The following is a 23,552-nucleotide window of genomic DNA, read 5'->3' as shown; positions in this document are numbered from 1 at the left end:
GACAGTAGAATAACTTCCTTTACATTATTTTGTCAAGTCCATTGACAACAAAAATGTTACTTGACATTTGGAGAAACCCAGCTGAGCCTGAGGGACATCTTTGCCTTTGCCACTGGGCTGGAGAAAATCACAGCTAGGGGGTTCTCTTTGCAACCCAAACTGGAATTTCTTCACCTCCAGGATAGACCAGCCCGTTTCCCCACTGCAAATACACAAGAGTGCCATGGAAACAGAAATTGGGACACAGACATAGACAGAGACAAAGACAGAGAAAGAGACAGAAACACAGGCAAGGACGGCCACAGACAGTAAGAGACAGATACAGACAAAGGGAGAGACACAGACAAAGACACACAGAGAGACACTGACACAGACAGAGACAAAGATGGTAAGAGACACAGACAGAGAGAGACAGACACAACGATACAGATGGAGACAGAGACACAGACAGAGAGACACTTGGAACAAGTGTAGCTGATTATGCCATTTCATACATAGACCTGTCCTCATTCAGTGCCTTCATTGTCAGAGCACAAACCTCCCTTTCAGATCACAGCCAAATTAATATTTACATGAGAAAACAAACCAGAGAAAATATTATGGTGCAGCCCAGTAAGCTTTATGACCTAAACCAACCATTCAGATGTGCTCAAAACAGTGCTAAACAATTTATTTTGAACTTAAATGAAATAAAATATGCAATAAACACATCCAACAATTTGCAGCACCAAAATAACTTAAGGCATTTTAACCATACTTTCAAAAACAAGGATGCATTAAATACAAAGCTTGGTAAAGCAAAGAAACCCCAAATGGTAAAAAAAAAAGAACCTCATCTCAATTATGACAACTGTAATCCAGGTAAAACAGTGGGTCACTCCAGCATAGTTTTTGTTGTCCATCCACCCAAAATCTCTGTCAGTATCACTGGTCGCTACCTGAACCAATAGAAATTCTACACATTTGACACCCCCCTTCTTTTCAAATCCTATCGACAGGAAACCTGGAAATTCAACAAAATCCTAACCATCCAAGGAAGTGCTCATGATGGTTCAACCCAAGATGTGCTGCTCCAGCGGCATGACACAGACTTGCTGCTGGATGGCGAGCTAAGAAAGGAACTACAGAAGAAGAATGCCCTTGCTTCCAGTGGCCGAAAGGGATATAGGCGCTTCGCCTTTCGCGTTTACCTAGAACTTGCCGTCACTGGAGACAGAGAAGGTGAAGCTCAATCCGGGGTGCTTCTGCGTGAACCTGCATTATACTTTTATGATTCTGTCGCACTTTAAATGGAGGACCACACATATGTTTTGCCCCGTAAGAGGGAAATAATAATGGTACCAACCATATTTGCCGCACTGTGCCGTGACTATCACATAAAATGTGTTATTTTAGCATTACTGTGCTAATGTTTGCTCGTGTTACCAAAACAATTAGAAATAAAACACTCCTAACATAAAGTTATATCTCACAGATAACCTATATCTCACTGGTAAGCTATAACATATTGTAGCACCCGCCAGGACGTGTGGAAAGGATGACGCAGTTAGTAACTCCAACTGTGCACTCCTGCTCTCTCCTCCAGCTCGCTCATACACACACCAGCACCCGCACTCACACAGCTCTCATTTCCATCACACTCGCACCCGGCCCCCCTACCTATACTCATTCAATCCCAAACATGCCATTAACTCACAATACATTGACATTATAACAGAACATTTACTGCAGGGTCACTACAATATCGTAACATGGTTTAGATTCCTAAATAAATATTCACCTCATTGCTAGATAGGCCTACTCCTGAAAAACTTGAAAAACTCGTGGATGATGCCATCTCTGTCTTTGCAAGGCTTTCTGTCCTACGAGGCCACCGTCACTTACCCGACTGGAGGGGTGAGCGAGTGAGCGCGAGTGAGCCCTGCAATCTAGAATTTGACTGCTGATGTCACTGTTACTCACCATTTTTACACACTGAGGCTTTACTTGTATACAGGCCTCAAGCCTGGCGTCCCTGGGCCCAATCCCCCCTCTGGTGTGGTAGGACTGTATACTGTGCCAATTTACACAAAGACTTTTCACTTTCACTTTGTGACCAAAGACTGTGAATGAGCAGTGCAATAACTATAACATTTCCCCCCTAAAATAGCCAAACCATCAGGTTTAAAGGGGTGTTGATGCAACTTTAAAGGTGCCATACCAATACTCACTGTGTAGTGTATTTAACTGAATGTCTGAGTGTGGTTGTGCTAAATATGAATGAATGAGGTATGAAAAACTGGTAAGTATTTCATCATAAGTGCTACACAGCTATCAAACCAAAAACACAGACACCAGCATGACCCAACAATATTACATGAATACTTTGAAAATATAACACAGTATAAACCATTAGACAAGAGAAATTTCACCAAAGGAAATTTAAAACGCAGTTGACCAGGGTCAGTTCTGGTACATGTTGAACAGTTTATGAACCACAAAGCCACAACAATTAGTAAAACAAGATGGAGACATTTGGGGAAAAAATATCTCTATTCAAATTTCTTATCTAAAGATCTGAACCTATATCAAACTGAAATTAAAATAGAGTTAAACAAACTTGAATCAGAGGGCGGCACGGTGGTGTGGTGGTTAGCACTCTTGCCTCACAGCAAGAGGGTTGCCAGTTCGATCCTGGGCGTGGGAGCCCTTCTGTGCGGAGTTTGCATGTTCTCCCCGTGTCAGCGTGGGTTCTCTCCAGGCACTCCGGCTTCCTCCCACAGTCCAAAGACATGCAGATTGGGGACTAGGTTAATTGATAACTCTAAATTGTCCATAGGTGTGAATGTGAGCGTGAATGGTTGTTTGTCTCTATGTGTCAGCCCTGCGATAGTCTGGCGACCTGTCCAGGGTGTACCCTGCCTCTCGCCCGATGTCAGCTGGGATAGGCTCCAGCCCCCCCGCGACCCTCAAGAGGATGAAGTGGTTAGAAGATGAATGAATGAATGAATGAAACTTGAATCATCCATCAAGAATGACCAAGTCCATTAGATTACCCAATTGAACTTTGGCTAAGGCATGCCCCCCTCCACTCACTCGGACAAAATATCAACATTCAGTGACCGGCACTATGGCAGGTGTCACAGTATACAGCATTTCGCAAGAAGCAATTGATGAGACATAATGATCAGATGTCACTGAGAAGCAACCGAAAGGGCCTAAACTATGCATTGGAGGGATATATTTATCTTTTTTTTTTTTTTTTTTTGCTGAGAAGGTCGATGAAAAGCTTAAATTACAAGCCAATGTAGTGTAATGTACTCATTTAATGTAGAAGTTGACCTTTAAAGATACCTGTTAAAGCAATGTACTCTGTGCACTGACAGTCACACACTAGTTTATTATTTCATGTATTTCTATGACACAAATATACACTCATTGAGCACTTAAGCATTGTGGTGGAAAAGTACCTAGGATTCACTGTGCATCATTTAAAAAAAAATAGCAGTGGAAAGTTAGTTCCAGCTTGGCCTAATATGGCCTGGAAAGAGGAGGCGGGCCCAGATTGCCCGAGAAAATCCTTATACGGTTAAAACTGGCTTCAGCAGAAAAGGAAAAAACCATGACACCATTATGTTCAGCTCAAGTGGGTAGGGTTAAAGAAAAAAGGTGGAGACTCAGCAGAATCTTCACCAGCTTTAAAAGGGGATGCACAGAAGGAGAAACTTCAGCCTTGCTCCGGAGCTTGACTCACGAGTTGTATGTGCTGTTGCCTGCATGCACATTAAACTCAGTTGCACCTGATTCTACGTGTCTCCAGTGATTCTTTGACCTCTGAGTATTTGAGTTATAGACACTTAATAGAAAACAAAGTAAGTTTGTTCGGGAAGTAGAGAACGAGGTTGGGAGCCTTCTGGCCCAGCTCCAAGCCTTGAATTCTGCTTCAACACCAAAATGTACAGGTCCCAGTGTAAGCATGATAAACCCCATCTCGTTGCCATCACTATCAAAGAAAATAAGATAGAGGATCAGCATTGTTCCACTGAAGTTAAGGTTTTTGGCTCAGAATATGAGAAAAGGATAACCGCCTCTTTACCATCTTTACCAAGAGTGTCTCTCCATTAGTTTGGTGCTACAGAATTTACATTGAATCATTCAGCATAACGTTTGCCAACCTTTGTTATCTCTGCAATTACATATAAGTTAATGAAGCTAAGCTCCAGAAGTTAACGTTAGTTTAACTAGAGCCCTTTGGACAACAGCTACCAATGATGTACGATCACCAAAGTACAAAAACTAGAATAAAAAATAGGCTAATGAACTCTTAGCAAACAAGGTGACATGATGAACAACGCAGCTAGGAGCTAACGTTAGGCTAACTTTAGCTAACATCAGCTGGAAATGTTAAAGATAACTTTATATTAAAGATGTAGACATCCTTGTTAATCTCATTCCTGTTGAGTTGATGTTGTGGTCTACCGCACAACTTTATCCAAAGGAGACACTTTTCTCGGTTGAGATGTGGTTTAGGAAAGGGTAAAAAATACACCCCGTCGCCCAGCCTCTCAGTATACCTTGTGTCGGTGTTGCATGTACCCCATGCACACTGTTTGACCATTTTTAAACTTAAAATCTCAGAAAAAGCTCATAAAACTGAACGAAACTGACCTTCTGTAATGCATTTCAATGGACGTCCAGGCAGAGAATGTCCGAATGTGTGGGAATGGCTATACGCACTGTGATTGACTCATTGAGTTTGAGGGCGGGGCTTAGCCATAGGTCAATTACACAAAAGGAGTTAAAGAACAAAAAACAAAAGTGTGTGGCAAAAATTAAATGCTAAAAAACAGTAGCCCTGAGTTGCAAACTGCACTCGTTTAACTGTTTAACATGGTGCTGAGTGCTGGCTGCTTTCCTGATGTCTGGAACCAGGGTTTGATCACCCCAGTCTACAAAAATGGAAATAAATTAGACCCTAATAACTACAGAGGGATTTGTGTAAGCAACAATCTTGGATCTTGGAAACTATTATTTGTTATTCTAAATTCCAGGATACTAGCTTTTATTCAAGAAAAAATATTCTTAGTAAATGTCAAGCTGGTTTTCCTCCAAATCACTGAACTTGTGACAAAACACTTTACACACTTTTATTAATAAATATGTCCACCAAAAAGGGGAGGGAAAATATTTGCTTGTTTCATCAATTAAAAAAAAAAAAAAAAAATCTTCTTCAATTTGGCATGATGGACTGGGATGGATGCTGTTTGAGCCCTACATTATTTAACTTGTATATAAATGAACTTGCAGACCAGTGGAATGGTTCAGCAGCTTCAGGCTTCACGCTCTTTAACAGAGAGATTAAATACCTGCTTTATGCAGATGACCTTATTCTGTTGTCCTCAACCAGAAATTGTCTCCAATCTAACCTGACCACCTTAGAACAATACTGCCAAAAGTGGGCCCTGGAGATAAATTTTAAGAAAACCCAAATCATGATCTTCCAAAAAAAAAAAAGATCAGATGTCTTAAAAACAAATTCCATTTTATTCTGATTAAACACACCAAAAAATATACTTACCTTGGCCTGACCCTATCTGCGTCAGGAAATTTCAATATGGCAATAAATGAGGTTTCTACCGTTCTTCAAAATAAAAGCTCCACAGTATTTCCCAAAAATAACAATACAAACACATTTTTAACAGTAAACTTTGTCTTTTAAATAAATAAATAAACTTTATTAATCCCCAGAGGGGAAATTGATCTGGTCACCAGCGCATAATACACTGAGCAAAAATATAAACGCAACACTTTTATTTTTGCTCCCATTTTTCATGAGCTGAACTCAAGTGTGTCAGACTGTCTATTGTTTTGTCTAACAAACTGAGGCCTGTCAATAAGATAATCCATTAGCAGCTCAATGGTCGTGCTATGAAGATTACAATTCATCAGTTTAGAGGCCAGCAGATGTGGCTGAATAGTGTTGAATGCACTTGAGAAATCGAAAAATGTCACTCAAACAGAACTACCAGCTTTTTCCAGATGACTATATATGCTATGCAGCATGTACAGGAGAGCATCGTCAACCCCGACTCCATAGCAAGAGGCTCTAATATTGTTCTCTCAAAACATTTCATGACCTGAGAGGTCAGAGCTATCGGTCTCAGGTCATTAAGCTCTTTAACTTGTCCTTTTTTCTTGGGGATAGGAACAATACAGGATGTTTTCCACATAGTTGGTAGCTTGAGTACTTTTAGTGCAGAGAGTGAAAATGAAAAAATATGATGTAACACATCACACAACTGGTCAGCACAAGTTTTAAGGGTGTGGGGATGAACCCGTCAGGACCCGCTGACTTGTTTGTCTTAGTTCTCCTCAACTGATGGTGAACTTGGTCGACTGTGATGGTAACAGGAGGACATGTACTATCACTATTTCTCTGCTGTAGTGATAAGGAGACCTGAGCTTGTTCAAGAGAAAAATCAAGCTTGTCAAATCTGGCAAAGAATGAATTGACCTCATTGGGAGTTACTCCCTCCTCCTGGAGACCCCCTCTGGTGACACCACAGCCAGTTATAAATTTCAGACCATTCCACACAGCCTTGATATTCTGGTCCTGCATTCTGTCCTCTATTTTATGTTTGCACACACTCTTTGCCTTTCTAATAACACTTTTCAGGTCTCTAATGTTATCAGTATCCCCACTGGCAAAAGCAATCTTTTTCCTGTTAATGGCAACCTTAGCATCCTTAGTTACCCAAGGTTTGTTATTTGAAAAGCATTTGATTGTTTTACAGGGAAGCTCTTTATCGACACAGAAGTTGATGTAGTCAGTTACTCTACTGACCACATCATTGTCCTCATAAAAGATAGTCCAATCAGTACAATCAAAACACCCTCTAAGCCTATCACAGGCCTCTTCCAACCACACCCGCATTAATTTAGTGGTTGCAGGCTACAATCGGGTTATATTTACTGCTCAGATACACTAAATTGTGATCTGATTGTCCTAGGGGAGGTAATACATGCGATACATAGCTGTCCTTGATGTTACAATAAAATAAGTCAGTGGTTCTGTCATTCCTGGTGGGACAGGTGAAAAATTGTTTGTATGATGGCAGAAGAGAGGAGAGAGAGCAGTGATTAAAGTCTCTGTTTATTATTACAAGAGCATCAGGAGAGCTGCTCCGCAGTTCATGCATAATGCTATATATGGTGTTCCTTGCTGTTTTGGCATTTGCAGACGGCGGGATATACACGACCATGACAATAACGTGAGAAATCTAACGAGGTAAATAATAGGGTCGGCAACTCACCGCCAGAAGTTCAATGTCTGAATTGGAGACAGTCCACTTCATTGTAATGTGTCCTGGGAAACAATTCAATTTAATTCAATTCAATTTTATTTATAAAGCCCAATATCACAAATCACAATTTGCCTCACAGGGCTTTACAGCATACAACATCCCTGTGTTCTTTGGACCCTCACAGCGGATAAGGAAAAACTCCCCCAAAAAAACCCTTTAATGGGGAAAAAAAACAGTAGAAACCTCAGGAAGAGCAACTGAGGAGGGATCCCTCTTCCAGGACGGACAGACATGCAATAGATGTCGTACAGAACAGATCAACATAATAAATGAACAGTAATCCATATGACACAATGAGACAGAAAGAGAGAGAGCCAGAGAGAGAGACAGAGACAGAGACAGAGAGAGATGCAGGACAGACGGTAATGACAGTAGCTTACAACAACATTAATGAAAGTAATAATATTATAATTATAGTTCTGGTTACTGCGGTACAATATGTTGAAAGTATATATTAATATCTGATAGTATACATATGTGACAAAAATCATATGTGTATAATAACAGTAGAAGTATGACTAATGATAACAGATACATATAGCATATCACCATCGGTTATTCATGTAAAGACACAATCCCCCTCTGGTCTTCTTGCCAGTCATTGCACAGTCCCTGTCCAGTCTAAAGAGCGTAAATCCATCCATATCAAAGTACGAAGAAGGTGTCTTATCCGACAACCAGGTCTCAGTGAAGCAGAGGAGACTGCACTGGCGAAAGAGACGATCATATTTAAGGTTGGCTGATAATTCATCCACCTTGTCGGATAGGGAACGAACATTTCCCATGATGACTGAAGGGAAGACTGGTTTGACGTGTCGCCGTCTATTCCTGACATGTAAGCCGCCTCTGCAGCCTCTTTTCCTCCTTTTTACCTGTCGTAGGTCTGGGGGTGTGACCAGAGTCAGCCGATCTCTCGCTGCTACTTCCTCAGTTACAGCAGGCCGAAGCACCTCCCGGCTGTAGGTGATTGGCATTGTGCTCTCCACTCCAAAAGACTGCACGCTGATCCGTAAATTAATTAAAACAACCACCGAAGTAGCTGAAAAACGGTGGTGATAGATGCCCACCAAAAACGTGCAAATTGGGAACACAGGACAAGATAAAAACAGTAAAAACAGCTAAAAACAGACAGCACGAGGTGACCAAGTCGCCAGCCTGCAGGTGCGGCACCTCAGTGCACTTTTTAACATACTAAACACATTCAGGGCAGAACAATTTGCACTGAATTGAATTCAGTTGAATTAAATTGAACTGAATTGAGACAGGCAGAGACATAGACGCACAGAGAGACACAGAGACACAGACGCAGAAATTGACACTGAGTTCTCCATCGTGTCAAGACCATCTCTCCATCCTACATATTCTATATGTACAGGGACTGTGTAAGACACACCTTGGGGAAAGCATGCAGACCCAGCTGCTCCTGCAGGCACCTGACATGGCAGTTGAGTTCGAATAAGACGTCACCACTAGTGATGGCCTCATGAAGCCTCATGAAGCATTTTCTTTATTTTCTGAGCCCACTAGATGGCGCTTTTTGTTCAACAAAAGGTTTAAAACACACTGAATTACCATTCTTTGAGCCTTTCTCTTTAAACCAAGAGCGCCATCTACTGGGCTCAGAAAATAAAGAAAATGCTTCACGAGGCTCCATTTGCCATCACTAGTCACCACCACCAAAGTGCTTACCTATGTGCTCACCCATGTGTTCAGATAAAAGGCTAGCTATTAAAATATACACTGTGTACACTCCCATGGCCTAGGTGCAAGCACTACCAAGGCTGGTCCAGCCAGATGCTAAGGCCAGCTGGAAAAGGGTGAAAGGCCACTTAGCCCGCCAGGTTACAAGGCTAAAATTAAAGGAAAAAGACGTCAGTACCAAGGGCAGTTGATCCCAAGTCATAGTATGTTAGACCATGTCCTGCTGCATTGAGCCAAGCACAAGCACTCTGTGAATGGGGTGCTGGTTGCCACGTTCATGCAGCAGAACCTGATAAAGGTGGACAGGGTTGACCAAGAGGCTGCTGTACAAATCTCAGATAGAGGGGCACCTCGCTATAAGGCCCATGAGGTAGTGAGGCCCTGCATGGAATGTGCATGCACCCCTGCTGGAGTCTGCCTGCCTCCCTTCTGATAAGCCTGTTGGATTGCATCCACAACCCAAGGCAGTTTGGTTTGTAACAGACTGAGCTGCTCTGTTGTTCTGTTGGCACATGTCCGAATAATATACACTGTCAAGGCCCTGACCGGGCACAATAGTGACTACCCACTTAAACCTGCTTCATTGTCACCCTGAGGAGGGTGGAAAGGGCGCAGTTCAGTGGACTGACTGCCGTGGGACTCAGACCAGATCTTAGGGTGGAATGCTGGGTGTGGGTGCAGCACCACCATCACCTGGCAAGAAGTGGCAGCAGTCCTCATGCACTGAAAGGGCATGGGGCTCTCTGATTCTTTTAGCAAACACAATTGCTAACAAGAACACAGAACTTGAGAGAAAATTTCAGTCCAACTGTTTCCAGGGGCTCAAATGGCTCATGTTGTAAGGCCGACAGCACCATCTCCAAATCCCATGTGGGGACAACTGGCCTTCTGTGATAGGGAGTAACCTGTCACAGAAGTGCACTCTGCTGACTGCGTTTAGCTCTACAGCACCGGTTGGCCCCCTGCAGCTGTGACTGAGACAGCCAGAGGTGGTGCCTGACCATCCAGAGGGAGGCATTGTCAGTTGCCACTGCTTGCTTTTTCATAAATCATTTCAATCAATTTTATTTATAAAGCCCAATATCTCAAATAACAATTTGCCTCAGAGGGCTTTACATATGACATCCCTCTGTCTTTTTGTCCTGGTACAATATGTTGTTGGTATATATTAATATATGATAGTATATGTATGTGGCAATAATCATATGTGTATAATAACAGTAGAAGTATGACTAATGATAACAGCAGCAGTAGGAGGCAGCAGCACAACCACACACGTCACACCATCCAGGCACCGCTGCAATACAAGTAAACCTGCCAGACAGTGGAGCACAAAGGCTCCTAAGAAGAAGAAGCCGAGTTAGTGACATGCAGTAGACCCGAGTTAGCGAGATGCAGTAACAGTGTCATGCTGAGTGAGTCAAGATTGTTTGCTGTGTTATTTTGTTCAACTGCATGTTTATGTTCAGCATTTTATTTGCATGTATGTGTTTAGTTGCTGCTTTAGTTACATTTATTGTTTTGAATGCAGCCTCTCTTTGGTTTGACTCTTCCTGCATGTTTTTTTGAGTTAATTGAACACGGCTGAACACAACTGAGGCAGTGAATTAGGACATGGACTGACAGCTGCACCAGCCAGTCAACTGCTACAGGCACACACCTCTCCAGTTGAAGAGCATCCCCAGCAGCCCCCAGACAGACCAGAGGACGGACGAAACAGCAGGAGCTTCTGCCTAAAGTTGTGAGTCTCTTTAAACCAATACACTATTCGCCGTGAGCTGAAACACCCTTTTTAGCCAGGTGAAGTGTACCCTATGTGGTAGGGCAAATTGCTGGTGTTCGTTTCTGTTCCAGGGTCAGCAAGTGTGGCACGGAGGTGTCCAGCTAATTGAAACAGAAGTGTATTGGAGGCCTTTGGACTGGAATGGCAGAAGCAGGAGCTTCTGCCCAAAGCTGCGAGTTTCCTTCAACCAATACACTGTCTGTTGGCAGAGCAGCTCATAAACTCCAGTAACCCTTTCGTTAAGTGCAGACTGCTGGCTGTTGCGCTCTTCTTTTTTCCTTAGGAGTGGAGAAGTGGGACTCATGTTGGCGCAGGCCATGCTGATGTGACTAGATAAAGGGCGCTGAAAAGGACACAGAGACTTGGAGCACTTAGTGAGCCCTCGTGGACTGACTCATTTTAAGACTTTTTTTAAATCTTGCCCCTTGCTAAAGGCCTCCCCTTTAAAGAGATATTGCTTTCATCAATTTTAGCTTTTCCACATGTTTGCACAATAAATGTTTGTTGTTGCATCTTCTATGTTTGTGGGTCATTAAGTGCTGCCAGTGGCGCCGTACAGGAGGGGGAAAGTTGGGATAATTCCAAGGGCCCCTGACTGACAGGGCCCCCAAAAATAGGTAAACATTAATATAAAATTATTAAACCATCATCATTAAGATTTTTTTTTCCAAATATAGTAATAAAATGAATGAATGATCTCTTTGTTTTTACTTATTTTTGGCAGTAAAAGTCAAATATCCCCATTGACCAAAAAGTAAACATCCATAATGACTGACCACCCCCCTGTATCTGCATGAAATGGTTTGGTCCTGCCTTAGTGCACTGACAGAGACGGTGCCTAGTAGCAGTCAGCAGTTGCACTATAACGCTACAGTCATCATCATGCTACCTAGTACTACCCAGCCAGCAATGCCATGTGGGGCCCATATGGGGTCATCATGGGCGGCAAATGTGGGCCCCATCATGGGCTTGCACCCGGGATCCACATGGGGGCCAACCGTGGATGCCCAGATGGGCTTTAAGTGGGATCTGAAAGGGTCTTATATGGGTCCTAACTGGGCAATTTATGCAAGACCCATCTAGGCCCCACCTGCCCAAATGGGTTTAAAGTGGGATTGCACCCGGATCCACATGGGGGCCAACCGTGGATGCCCAGGTGGGTTCTAAGTGGGATCTGAAAGGGTCTTATGTGGGTCTTAACTGGGCAATTCATGCAAGACCCATCTAGGCCCCACCTGCCCAAATGGGCTTAAAGTTAACATAATCACTAAAAACTAAGAATGAAATAAGTGTGTAAAGTTTTGCATGAAAATACAAGACAATACACTTTTGATGCTTTATGAAACTGTATTTCTTATAAAAATGAATTATCCTTTGTAAAAATAAATTAAAATGTTACAAAATTAAAATATATAACAAAATAAAATACAAACCTCAAATATCTGAAAATCAAAATAAATGAAAACTATCAAAATAAAAATATTTAAATCCAAATAAATATATATGAATCTAAATAATAGGTAATGTAATGTTACCAAATGTTAATGTAACATTAACAATTCAATTATCTGCAGGCACGTACTAACAATACATGGACAGCCACAGCAGAAACCAGCAACATCACAGAGAAAGCTACAGGTGCTTGAGCAGAACTAGAAGATGACCCATTCGTAGATTGAACTCGTTTATGGTGTCTGTGTTCCATCTTGCCGCGCTCTTGTTTCTTGCTCTCTTCGAGCTCTGGAAGCTCTTTCTCCTCCTCTGTCCCATGCCCCGGTGAACCATTTCCGTATCCTTCTTGTCGACCCCTTGAGTGGTGGCATTCTTCTGTAGTGCCCCTAAAAACAAATGATAAGTCAACTTAGTAAGGTTCTTTTTTGCTACAACTAGCAGCTCTTTAAATCAGTCAGTCAGTCAGTCCAAAACAAAAAAAAAGACACTTTTCCACATGTGGTAAGCTAAAATGTTTGCCCTAGGTTGACATTTGCCATGGAGGTTTATGCCTACCCATTTGCAACTGCCTACTCCAAAATAAAACCTATTTGGAGGGGTTTTTGAAAGTTTCAAGGTGGCACTATTGAGGCATTTGGACACCTCCAGGACAGACGCTTGTGCAAAGTTTCATGAGTTTTGGACTAGGGGTGTCAAACCATGTGTACACACGGATAGCAAATCATAAACGTGTACATGTCCCCCCCTCCTCCTCGTCCATTTCCCACCAATAATAAAGTATTAAGAGGTGAAACGCTGCATGAAAGCTAGAGATGATAATATTAACTTTACACTAAATGTTCCCACAAGTGAAGTTATCCTCAAACGTAATAGATGCATGGGGCACAATATTACGTTGATATATTTAAAAAACAAGCAAACAAAAAAAAACAATATTACGTCACTTCAAGTTGAGTCACAGACGCGACAGCAGCCAGCAAGAAGTGAAGCGCTGTGTGGCAGTTTTTCAACAACAACTCCAGCAGAGGTCATATACATCCATGATGGAGATACAGTTGAGTGTACGCCTTGTCAGACCAAGTTGATGAGGATGTGCGCATGCATATGGTGCTTTTTAGGTGACATGACCCGGTACGCTGCTCACTCCAAATGACTTTATTTTGCAGCCTCTCGCGGGGTAATTTGCAGATTTTGCACAGTTTATATTTAAAGTTTTCTCTTCTGTATTACAATTTCGCTTTGAATATTTTAATAAACATTTCTGTCTGATAGCCGACTTGAATAGCTTTGGATCCGTGTGATTGCGGGGTATTTGATCTAGTCGTTATATACGGTTATAAAGCGCAACTGTGGTCAAAATTCATAAATCACTGTGTTCATGTGTACACGCTAGTTTACAGCTCCGTGTAGACGTGTAGAAACATTTGTAAACATTGACACCCCTATTTTGGGGCATGGGATACCCACCAAAAAGGTGATGAAATGATGATATGAATAATAATAATCAATACAGATCCAATAGGTTCTCCCATCGTCTTCGGTGCTCGGGCCCTAATAATAATCGGACCAAATGCAAGAGGGCATTCGCACCGTTTGGTGCTTGGGACATAATGAAGCTTTTAAAAGACGACTATTGCATCACATTGGTTCATGTATTTTAAATTATGAGGGTCAACTGCAGTGTTATTTTCACATTGAAAAGTGATGATCCTGAGCCAGTGGTTACAATGTTGAAATCTTCCTTAACGTCATCTCCAGCTAAATCATGTGTTTTGCCAAACTATCATTTAACTTTGGATAAATAAAGGAAATGCCAAGGAAAAGTTACATTGAGCAATTAAAAACTTGAATTTACCATAGAATACATCAAAAAGGCGCATGTCTTTGAAGGAGAGCTTGTTCATCTGTCCCGTGACGTTGTACTGGCGTTGGAGTTCTGGCACCATCAGGAAGGACATCATCCTCCTGGTGGCATCTTCCAGAGATGTACCCTCAGTGTCTGCAACCATGGCAACCTTTAGAGTATACAGTACATTGAAAGTCACAAGAAGAAAATTCCATATAAAGTCATTAACTAAGATATGAATGCTAAAATATTCTCTCTTTGTCCCCATTACATAGCCACATGACCCCCCTTTATGAACTGGTTTACCCTATTTTTCTACCAGACAACTCTTCAAAAGGGATGTTTATCAATGACCAAAATCACTTGCAATTATTCTATTGTCATTGTGTAAGAACAAACAATTGATTAATCACTTTAAATAGGGATGTCCCGATCCAGCTTTTTCACTTCTGATCCGATACCGATATTACAGCCTTAAGTTTTGGCCGATACCGATCCGATCCAAGCGCGTATTATACATATTCACTTATTTTGTTGTCAGTCATGTTAGAAAAGGTTTGACCAAGCAATTTTACTCTAACAAGGACAACTACTTAATCGGGTTAGTTAGAATGATCCACAACAGTTGGTATGAGAAACTGACCTGTTTATTGTTAACAGGGTTAAATAAACAAACTTTAAATTTGAACATTAACATTAAATAAAAAATATAGCTGGTTTGCTTTGGTTGCTTTGGCCCCTTAATAAATGGAAAATAGATCAACACAAGAAATCTTTAAAATGTCTAACTATGGAATTAAAATAGCAGCAAGACTCCACACACTTGTGCTTTGCTCCCCTAATAAATAAAAAAAAGATTAACACCATAAGACATTGTTGGCATTTAACAAACAATGCAGCCTTTCCTTTTCAGTTATTTTAGTAGTGTTTTTGTAGTCCATCCATGGCTCCAATTTCACTAATTGTGCCCAAAACAATGCCATCAGTGCTCTTTACTTAAACAGTAAGAGTGTAAACCAAATAAAAATATCACTCTCAAAAAACTAGAGCAGAAAACAAATAGTCAGTTAACTAAGTTGACCGCTACTCTTCCTATCCTCCGTGTGTGTGTCTGCCGTCTGCATGCTGGCCTGGTGGATTGATAGTAAGAGCTGGAGCCGATCACTGGAATGGACTGCTTGACTCGCAGAACGCTGGGCTGGCCGGAAAACCTGGAGCGGATTCCATGAAAAACGGGATCAGAGTTCTTGGATCGGCATTTTTCCATGCAGTCCAATCCGATGCCGGTGCCCGTTTTTTGCTAGTATCGGCGGCCGATACCGATCCGAATATCGGATTGGGACATCCCTAACTTTAAACCTGGCATCCCTATTTTTGGCTTTTTATTAACAACATGAGATGTGATGCGTATTGGGGTATTCCTTGTTTTTCCTTTTATGCGCTCACTTTCTCTCTGTCTGTTACAGTGTCATTTTCAATAGAAAAATTATATTTGAGATACACATCTAGGCTTTACATGATCAGGATCTTTGAGGCCAATCACCGATCCATAGTTTCACTAGCAAGGACCACACCATCAAAGTAATGCGTAGAATGATTTACTGAATAACAAACGAAACTAACTAAACTAAACTAACTAACTAACTAAAACTGCGAAGCATCGTTCTTCGGCCGGTGAAGCGTTGTGGGGAGGCTTAGAGAATCTGCCGCAGCGCCCGGGCAACGACAGACCCCCAAAAACTTCCAGTTACATATTAAGAAGGGTTTGAGCAGATCTGAGATCTTTGAGGTATGAACGGAAGTAACGATGATATGTTTGAGAAGACCAACGACCCATGATTTTAATAAGGTGTTCTGGGACGCCATTGCGGGATGCTGAAGTGGCAGCTCCGATCCTGAATGAATGACCTGAGTACTGCAAAGGGGAAACACCGGATAAGGAGAGTATGTGGCGGAGGTGATGTTGGAACCAGAATTGAGTGACGACTTGTCCGACTTCCGAGATCTGTGGATGAAGCGCTTTGAGACTTTCGGAATGACAAATAACTAGTCAGGGTCTCGAATGAATTCAGTGGTGATGGTACGTTGAAGTAGAAGACTGGTGTAGGATGACCGGATTAGTTAGTTTTACTTTGCTTGATGTAGAAGACCATGGCGTCGTTGGAAAATTGGGACAAATCTGAAATGCAGGCATGGCGGCGTGGGTCAAAGTGGATGGTCGAAGAGGTGAATTCTGAGCATCGGAAGAAACCGAAGAAAGCAAGCAGAAACATGGCTTCTAAGGTTCGTGTGATGTGGTAAGTGCAGTATCCAGAGCAGATGGTATGGATGCAAGCTAACAGCAAGTTGGATGAAAGGGGGAGACGGCGAGGGATCTTAGCTGGTTCTTGGCGTATGAGTCCTTTGAGGAGAGCAGTAATTTGTGGGTGGTTGGAGGCTAGGCTTGGACTGCCTGTTATGAGCTTGCAAAAGAAGTTGATGCTGCTAAGATACACCTTGATGGTATGAGCTGTAATGGCCATGACCGAATGAGCATGGGTGATGAAGCTAGTCAAGGTGACAAGGCTGAATGATGGGAAGGCAATGTGATACAGGTTGTGGAAGTGACGAAATTGTTTCCAAGCTGTTAAGTATGATGATAAGGTTGCAGGTGATAGGCTGTTGATTATGGAGTTCTGTGCTTCGACTATCAGAGGTATAAGGCCAGGATTTACAGATTGAATGTCAATGCTGAATATGGAGGAACCGGTGTTGGATGGGCATCTGCATGAGGAGCCAAGCTTCTGAACTTCTGAAACAAGAAACGAGAGAGGAGTTGGAGTGACCAGGAACATGAGCTGCACGGAGAATGTATTGATGGGTAACAGAGTGCCAGACAAGGCGGCGCATGAACGGTATAATGGATGGAGAGTTGGAATGACCTTTGTTTATGATGTCGACGACGGCAAGGTTGTCTGAATGTATGAGGATGAACGGCAGCAGCTATGATGGGGTAAATTTCGAATAGAGCTGAGGAAGTGATCTGGCATTCGTTGGAGACCTCCAGGGGCCATTTTGCTGCAAACCACTTTCCATTATAGAAGCCCCCAAAACCGGTTGAGGGAGCAGCATCGGTGAAGAGATGGATGTCCTGCGGATGGGTCAGGTGACCATCATAAAAGAAGGTGATCCCGTTCCAATTTGCAAGCAGGTGAAGCCAATGACTAATGACTAATGATGGCAGCAGCAGCAGGAGGCATCTGGCAGGACCACGGCAGCAGCACAACCACACACGTCACGCTGTCCAGGCACCGCTGCGGTATGAGTTAATCTGAGAGACAGTGGAGCACAAAGGCTCCGGAGAAGAAGCCGAGTTAGTGACATCCAGAATGGCCGAGTTAGCAAGATGCAGTAATAGGATGAGAGAGAGAGAGAGAGAGAGAGAGAGAGAGAGAGAGAGAGAGAGAGAGGAGAGAGAGGGAGCCCGGTGTATTATAGGGGGTCCTCCGGCAGACTAGGCCTAAGTCAGCCTAACTAGGGGCTGGTACAGGGCAAGCCTGAGCCAGCCCTAACTATAAGCTTTATCAAAGAGGAAAGTCTTAAGTCTAGTCTTAAATGTGGAGATGGGGTCTGCCTCCCGGACCGTAACAGGAAGATGATTCCACAGGAGAGGAGCCTGATAGCTGAAGGCTCTGGCTCCTGATCTGCTTTTGGAGACTTTAGGGACCACGAGTAACCCTGCGTTCTCAGAGCGCAGTGTTCTGGTGGGATAATATGGCACTATGAGCTCTCTAAGATATGACGGAGCTTGACCATTTAGAGCTTTATAAGTTAACAGTAGGATTTTAAATTCAATTCTGGATTTTACAGGGAGCCAGTGCAGAGAAGCTAAAACAGGAGAAATATGATCTCGTTTCTTAGTTCCTGTTAGTACACGTGCTGCTGCATTCTGAATTAGCTGGAGAGTTTTTAAGGACTTACTAGAGCTACCTGATAATAGAGAGTTACAGTAATCCAGCCTTGAGGTAACAAAAGCGGGGACCAATTTTTCTGCATCTTTTCGGGACAGGATAGGCCTAATTTTCGCAATATTACGCAGATGAAAAAATGCAGTCCGTGAGGTTTGCTTTAAATGAGAATTAAAAGACAAATCTTGATCAAATATTACTCCGAGGTTTCTTACGGTAGTGCTAGAGGCCAGAGCAATGCCATCTAGAGAAACTATGTCATCAGATAAAGAGTCTCTGAGTTGTTTGGGGCCAAGAACAATAACTTCAGTTTTGTCTGAATTTAACATCAGGAAATTGGTGCTCATCCAATTTTTTATGTCTTTCAGGCAGTTATGGAGTTTAGTTAATTGATTACTTTCTTCTGGCTTCATCGATAAATACAACTGTGTATCATCCGCATAACAATGGAAATTTATAGAGTGATTTCTAATGATGTTACCTAAAGGAAGCATATATAGAGTAAATAGGATTGGTCCGAGCACAGAACCTTGCGGAACTCCAAAACAAACTTTGGTACGTAAGGATGATTCATTACGAACGTCAACAAATTGAAAACGATCAGATAAATAAGATTTAAACCAGCTTAGTGCAGAACCTTTTAGGCCAATTAAGTGATCCAGTCTCTGCAGTAGAATTATGATGAAGTGGGGGTAATGACGAGGAAATCGTCTAAGAGATGGACGAGGAATGGAATGCTGTGGTTGTTGGACAGGGTCCAGCAGAGGGCTTCTGACAAGATGTCAAAGATTTTGGGGCTGCTTTTGCAACCAAAGGTGAGCCTGACTGCGAAGTAGTACGCACCGTGCCAGCGGACGCCGAAGAATCGCCAGAAATCTGGGTGAATGGGAAGAACTTTGAAGGCACTTGTGATGTCTGCCTTCGAAAGCCATGATCCCCTGCCAGCGAGTTTGATGAGGGCAATGGCATGGTTGATAGTGGTGTAGTGGAGGGAGAAGTCTTCGCTTGGAATTAAGCTATTGATGCTGGGAATGGTGCTGCCATGGGGAGCCGAAAGATCGACGATTATGCGTTTCTTTCCTGAATACTTTCTGGTTGCGATGCCAAGGGGGCTGATACGGAAATCCGGAAAAGGAGGATGCACGAATGGACCTATCATGAAACCGTTACTGACTTCCTTGGCAAGCAAGCGGCTGATCGTCTCTGGTTCGTTTGTGGCAGACTGCAGGTTCTTGCATTCGAACAACGAGGATGGTAGTACAGATAGACCAGGGTGAAAACCGTTCCTGAAATCATTTACAGGGAAGTCCACGAAAGCTAGATCTGAGTGATTGCGAAGTGCCATGGCTAAGGCAGGAATGTTTATAGGTGTCGATAGGTGCTCACCTGGTTTAAGTGAAGTTGGGTTGTGAGGGCATGCTGGACGGGCGTGTCCGCCTCCGCAGTAGGAGCAAACATGGAGTTCTGTGTCAAGAGTGCCCCAATAAGTAGCTTTGTTGAATTGATTGAGACGAGCTGCGGCTTCAGAAGCGAAGTGAATGTGGTATTGGTAAAAACCGTTGCCACCAAAACGGAGGGCCAGGTTAAGGATATTTGACATATAGTCTTCCAGTTCTTGGCGACGGCCAGGGAAGAGCGAGCACAGGACATCTCTATAAAGAGAGAAGGCATATGCGAAATCAGTTGGTGTGAGTTCTCTGGAATGGTTGGACTGCTTCCCCTTCAGGTGGAGGCAACCTCCAAGGTCTTCAAGACACCTGTCGCTGGGTGGTTGGTGCAAGGATGGCAAGAGGAGAAGAGCCAGATCGATATAATTACCGTCAATGATTTGTCTGCGTAAGGGTGCTGGAACCGGAGAAGGACGGGAAACTGGAGTGCCAAGATGACGAGTGGGAGGAATGGCTGTGGACAGAATAAAATGGGTGGTTGCCCACTGGGCTGGGATGAGTTGAGGGAGAAAGCTGTGATGAAGTGCAGCTTGTTGGTAGTGCTCCGCGGGGAGAAAGCTGGCTGCTGGGTGTGCTGTGATGCAGCGGCGGGGGGTACTGGCATCCCAGTGCTAGAATTCCCAGCTAAGGCTATATTTGCACAAACTGCATACTTGTGCAAATATAGGCAGATCCGATCATCCCGATCCGATTGGTGGAAAGCCTATTTATGTCAAAAATCAAATCTACATTTGCAAAATTGCTTGTTTTGGCATCATCTTTCTTTAAAAGACAGCTACAACAAAATCTTTAATGCCCACTCCACTCATTTTTGAGATTTTGATATCATTCTGTAGCTTTATATTAGTGTTCTAGAGGTATACTAATCCAAAAACTCAACTTTTGGTCAAAATATGCATGTTCTAGGGTCAAAATGCTATTTTTCCACCCCCTTCTGAAATCTTTTTCTCACGTGATGTGACGTTGAGGTTCTGCTGAAAACGCTGCAGCTCTCTTTCTCTCCCCTCCTCTCCTGTGTCCGAGCGATCCAGTGACATCGCTGCTGTGGCTAACGGCTGAGTGGGCGTTTCTATTTGAAAATCCCGGAAGGAAATGCCAGTGGAGTGGGCCTTTAAATATATGTAGCAATTTTGCAAAACAAAAATAGCAGAAGTGGAAATTCTATTCTTATTAACCCTATTTTGGTGCCTTTTTGGATAAGGTTGATTTTTTATATAAAAATGTAAATAAACAAATCTTAAATGTAAGTCATCTATATTGAAAATGGCATAGACTCTTGTGAGCAATGAGTAATAAAATCAAAACAAGAGAAATACTCCTTTAAATGGAGTGTAATCTATTTCTTTTCCTGTTTTTGGAGCATCTGGACTTTGTATAATAATGCATGTAAAACCTTGCCCCGAAATGCATAGTCACGTTCATTTTTTCAGAACAAGATGGGCTATCAAAATATGTATGCTGCACGAGTGTCACTTAAATGTGTGAATATTTAAAAAACAAAAAATAACAGGAAAATACGATTGAACACTTTCAACAACAGGAAAATGTGTTTTCAAGTCTCCTTTAGTTATAAGAAATAAAACAACCCAAACCTTTACACGACAAGACAAACTTTTTCTATGCCTCTTTTATTAGCTACTTTTGAGTTACAAACTCAAGTGTGGCCACAAAATATTGAACAAAAAAGTTACATTTCAGCTATATTAAACATGTTAATAGCTTATACTATTTCAATGATCAACATAAAAGTGCACTTCAAGAATAAGTTCTAACAGCCACCAGACAGGGCATGTTTTGTAAATTAGTATTTTAGAACCTGAGCATACAGTATCCTGCCCTGAAATAGCAGTAATAAAAAAGCAGTATAGCATAAATAATGAATCACTTTCAACATTTCAAAATATGGCTCATTTCAGTCCCACAGAGACTTAACAAGGAACTTATTAATGCTTAGAGCAAAAGTCTTAACAGACAAAACATACAGCCAAACAAGGGCTAAATATACAGTACAACTGAGGAAAATATACAGCCAAACAAAAGCTGATAATAATGAGCAAAACTACTGAAGGCATTTAGCCCTTACCTTTGCCTAAGGCTCTACAGAACTACTCCATACCACTAAAGTATTTGTTAAAGCACAACAGGAGAAGCTGCTGAAAGCGTTCATCACCAAGACAGTTTCGCTCTGGGGTGAGCACAAGTCCCCCTACACTGAAAAGTCAGTGGTGCACTGGATGGTGTTGCAGCGGAGTGCCACTTCTTCAACTCTTGGAAAGTGGTGCAGGCTTTCCATCACAGGGGCAGATTTAAGATAAGCTATTACCACTGTTTCCACAGACGTGTGCATTTGAGTCATCTGGCTGTGCATCAAAAGAAAAAAAGTCATCCTCACAGAGGGCGGGCAGGCAGCGCATCCTCCACGACATACTCAGCCACCATCCTTCTCACTTCTCCTGGGTGAAGCATCTTCACCTCTGGTCTGGAGAAATCCAACTTTCGTTGTTTGGGTTTGCTCGTGCCATCATCTTCCACCTGTTTTTTCTGTTTGCTAGCAACAGGTGGTTTAGCTGCTAGCGGGTTGCCGTGCACTCTCTCCAGGTGTTTCTTGAGGTTACTTGTACTGTTTTTAGCCATAGACTGTTCCCTTGGCCTTGCACCAACACGCACCTACTGTGAGCTTCTTGTCCTTTTCAGTGAGAAATTCAAAATAGTGCGCGTATAACCTCTTAGAAAAAGTTGAATCCTCAGCTGCTGCCATCTTGCCATCTCCAAAACAAACCGCTTTCTTCTCCTTCTCTTTACGTCTGTTGCGCCTGAGGTGTCCCACAGCCTGTGCGACTGACAGGCTGACAGCCTGTGTGACAGTTCGGATTGTAACGCGCTACCGGACTCTGTAACTGTAATAATATTACCAAAATACAGTGAGTAACGTGTATTACTCTGTTACTGCCTAAAACTAACGCATTACCCCCAACACTGACAATCATTACACATCAATTTTGGATTTTATCATGATGGATTACTTCAAGTCTCTTCAAAAAGACACTCAAGTTCCTGGGGGAATTATATGGCCTGTGAAAGGGATACAATCTTACCAGAGTGCTTCTTGGAATGGTGCAGCTGTTTGCAGCATGTCCCTGTAGCTAAAAAAGGTAAGTTTCTAATTTCACGTGAAAGGGCGCATGTTCAATCCACATTAAGTGTAGCAGTAGCGGAGGAGCAGAATAACTTGGAAAAACCTTCTCCATTATTTAAATGTAATGTATGTGAGCATTTTGGCCAATTGGTCTTTAGGTAGGAGGACATTCACAGATCATTCACATCTGTGTCTGGGTGACGTGCTGCTGATCTCTCACCCACAGAGCAGTCAGTCAGAGAGACACATTAGTTCTCATTCACTGAGAAATACTGGCGACTCCCTTCAAGGAAAGCATGTCTGTCTAAAAAGTCACTAGATATGTAAAATTAATGAATATTCATGAATAATAATCATGATTTCAATATTGATCAAAATAATCGTGTTAACAATTTGACAAACATGGCTCTGTCAATGCGTTGTGGGGCTGCAATGGGGCTACTCACACTCGGGGCTGTACTGGGGCTGGGAGACACACAGGGGCTGCTGTCACTCTGGGTCATACTAAGGCCACTAAATGTGGGGGACACACAGGGGCTGCTGTCACTTGGGGTCAAACTGGGGACACTCAATTTTGGGGTCCCTCTCAATCCAGGTGGGCTGACCCTGGTTACCTGTACAATTGGGAAGCAGAAACTTTGACTTTAAAGAACATTTCAATACCTCTAAATGGAAAAAAAACTAATACCAACACTAAAATGGCAGATCTACAAACTCATAATGCATTTTAACATCAGGCGTTGTGAGCTTGTAGATCTGCCATTTTCACCACATCTGTATCTGCCAAAATTAGGACATAAAGTCAAACACAAATGTAATGCCTCCACTCCTAGAATTGTAGACATTTTAAAGGCATTTTTAGACACTGGATTTTAAAAATTTATTTACGAATATTA

At 42.5% G+C, this 23,552-nt stretch overlaps 1 protein-coding gene across 3 annotated transcripts in view; it reads left to right on the top strand.

The window, feature by feature from the left end:
* LOC117271535 (junctophilin-1-like) overlaps positions 1-23,552 on the top strand; it is a 258,838-nt gene that overhangs the window by 158,392 nt on the left and 76,894 nt on the right. The window contains exon 7 of one of the 3 annotated variants that reach the window (XM_033649759.2): positions 999-11,300. The exons of the other annotated variants lie outside the window; for them this stretch is intronic. The gene's annotated coding sequence lies outside the window, so the exon portion shown is untranslated. Of the gene's footprint in view, positions 1-998; positions 11,301-23,552 lie in introns of those variants that run through there. 3 annotated transcript variants of the gene reach the window in all.

The sequence above is a fragment of the Epinephelus lanceolatus genome, chromosome 12 (genome assembly GCF_041903045.1).
Source record: "Epinephelus lanceolatus isolate andai-2023 chromosome 12, ASM4190304v1, whole genome shotgun sequence".
Taxonomy (NCBI): Eukaryota; Metazoa; Chordata; class Actinopteri; order Perciformes; family Serranidae; genus Epinephelus; species Epinephelus lanceolatus.
The sequence above is the reverse complement of the archived record's forward strand: the minus strand, read 5'-3'. Positions and strand labels throughout refer to the sequence as shown.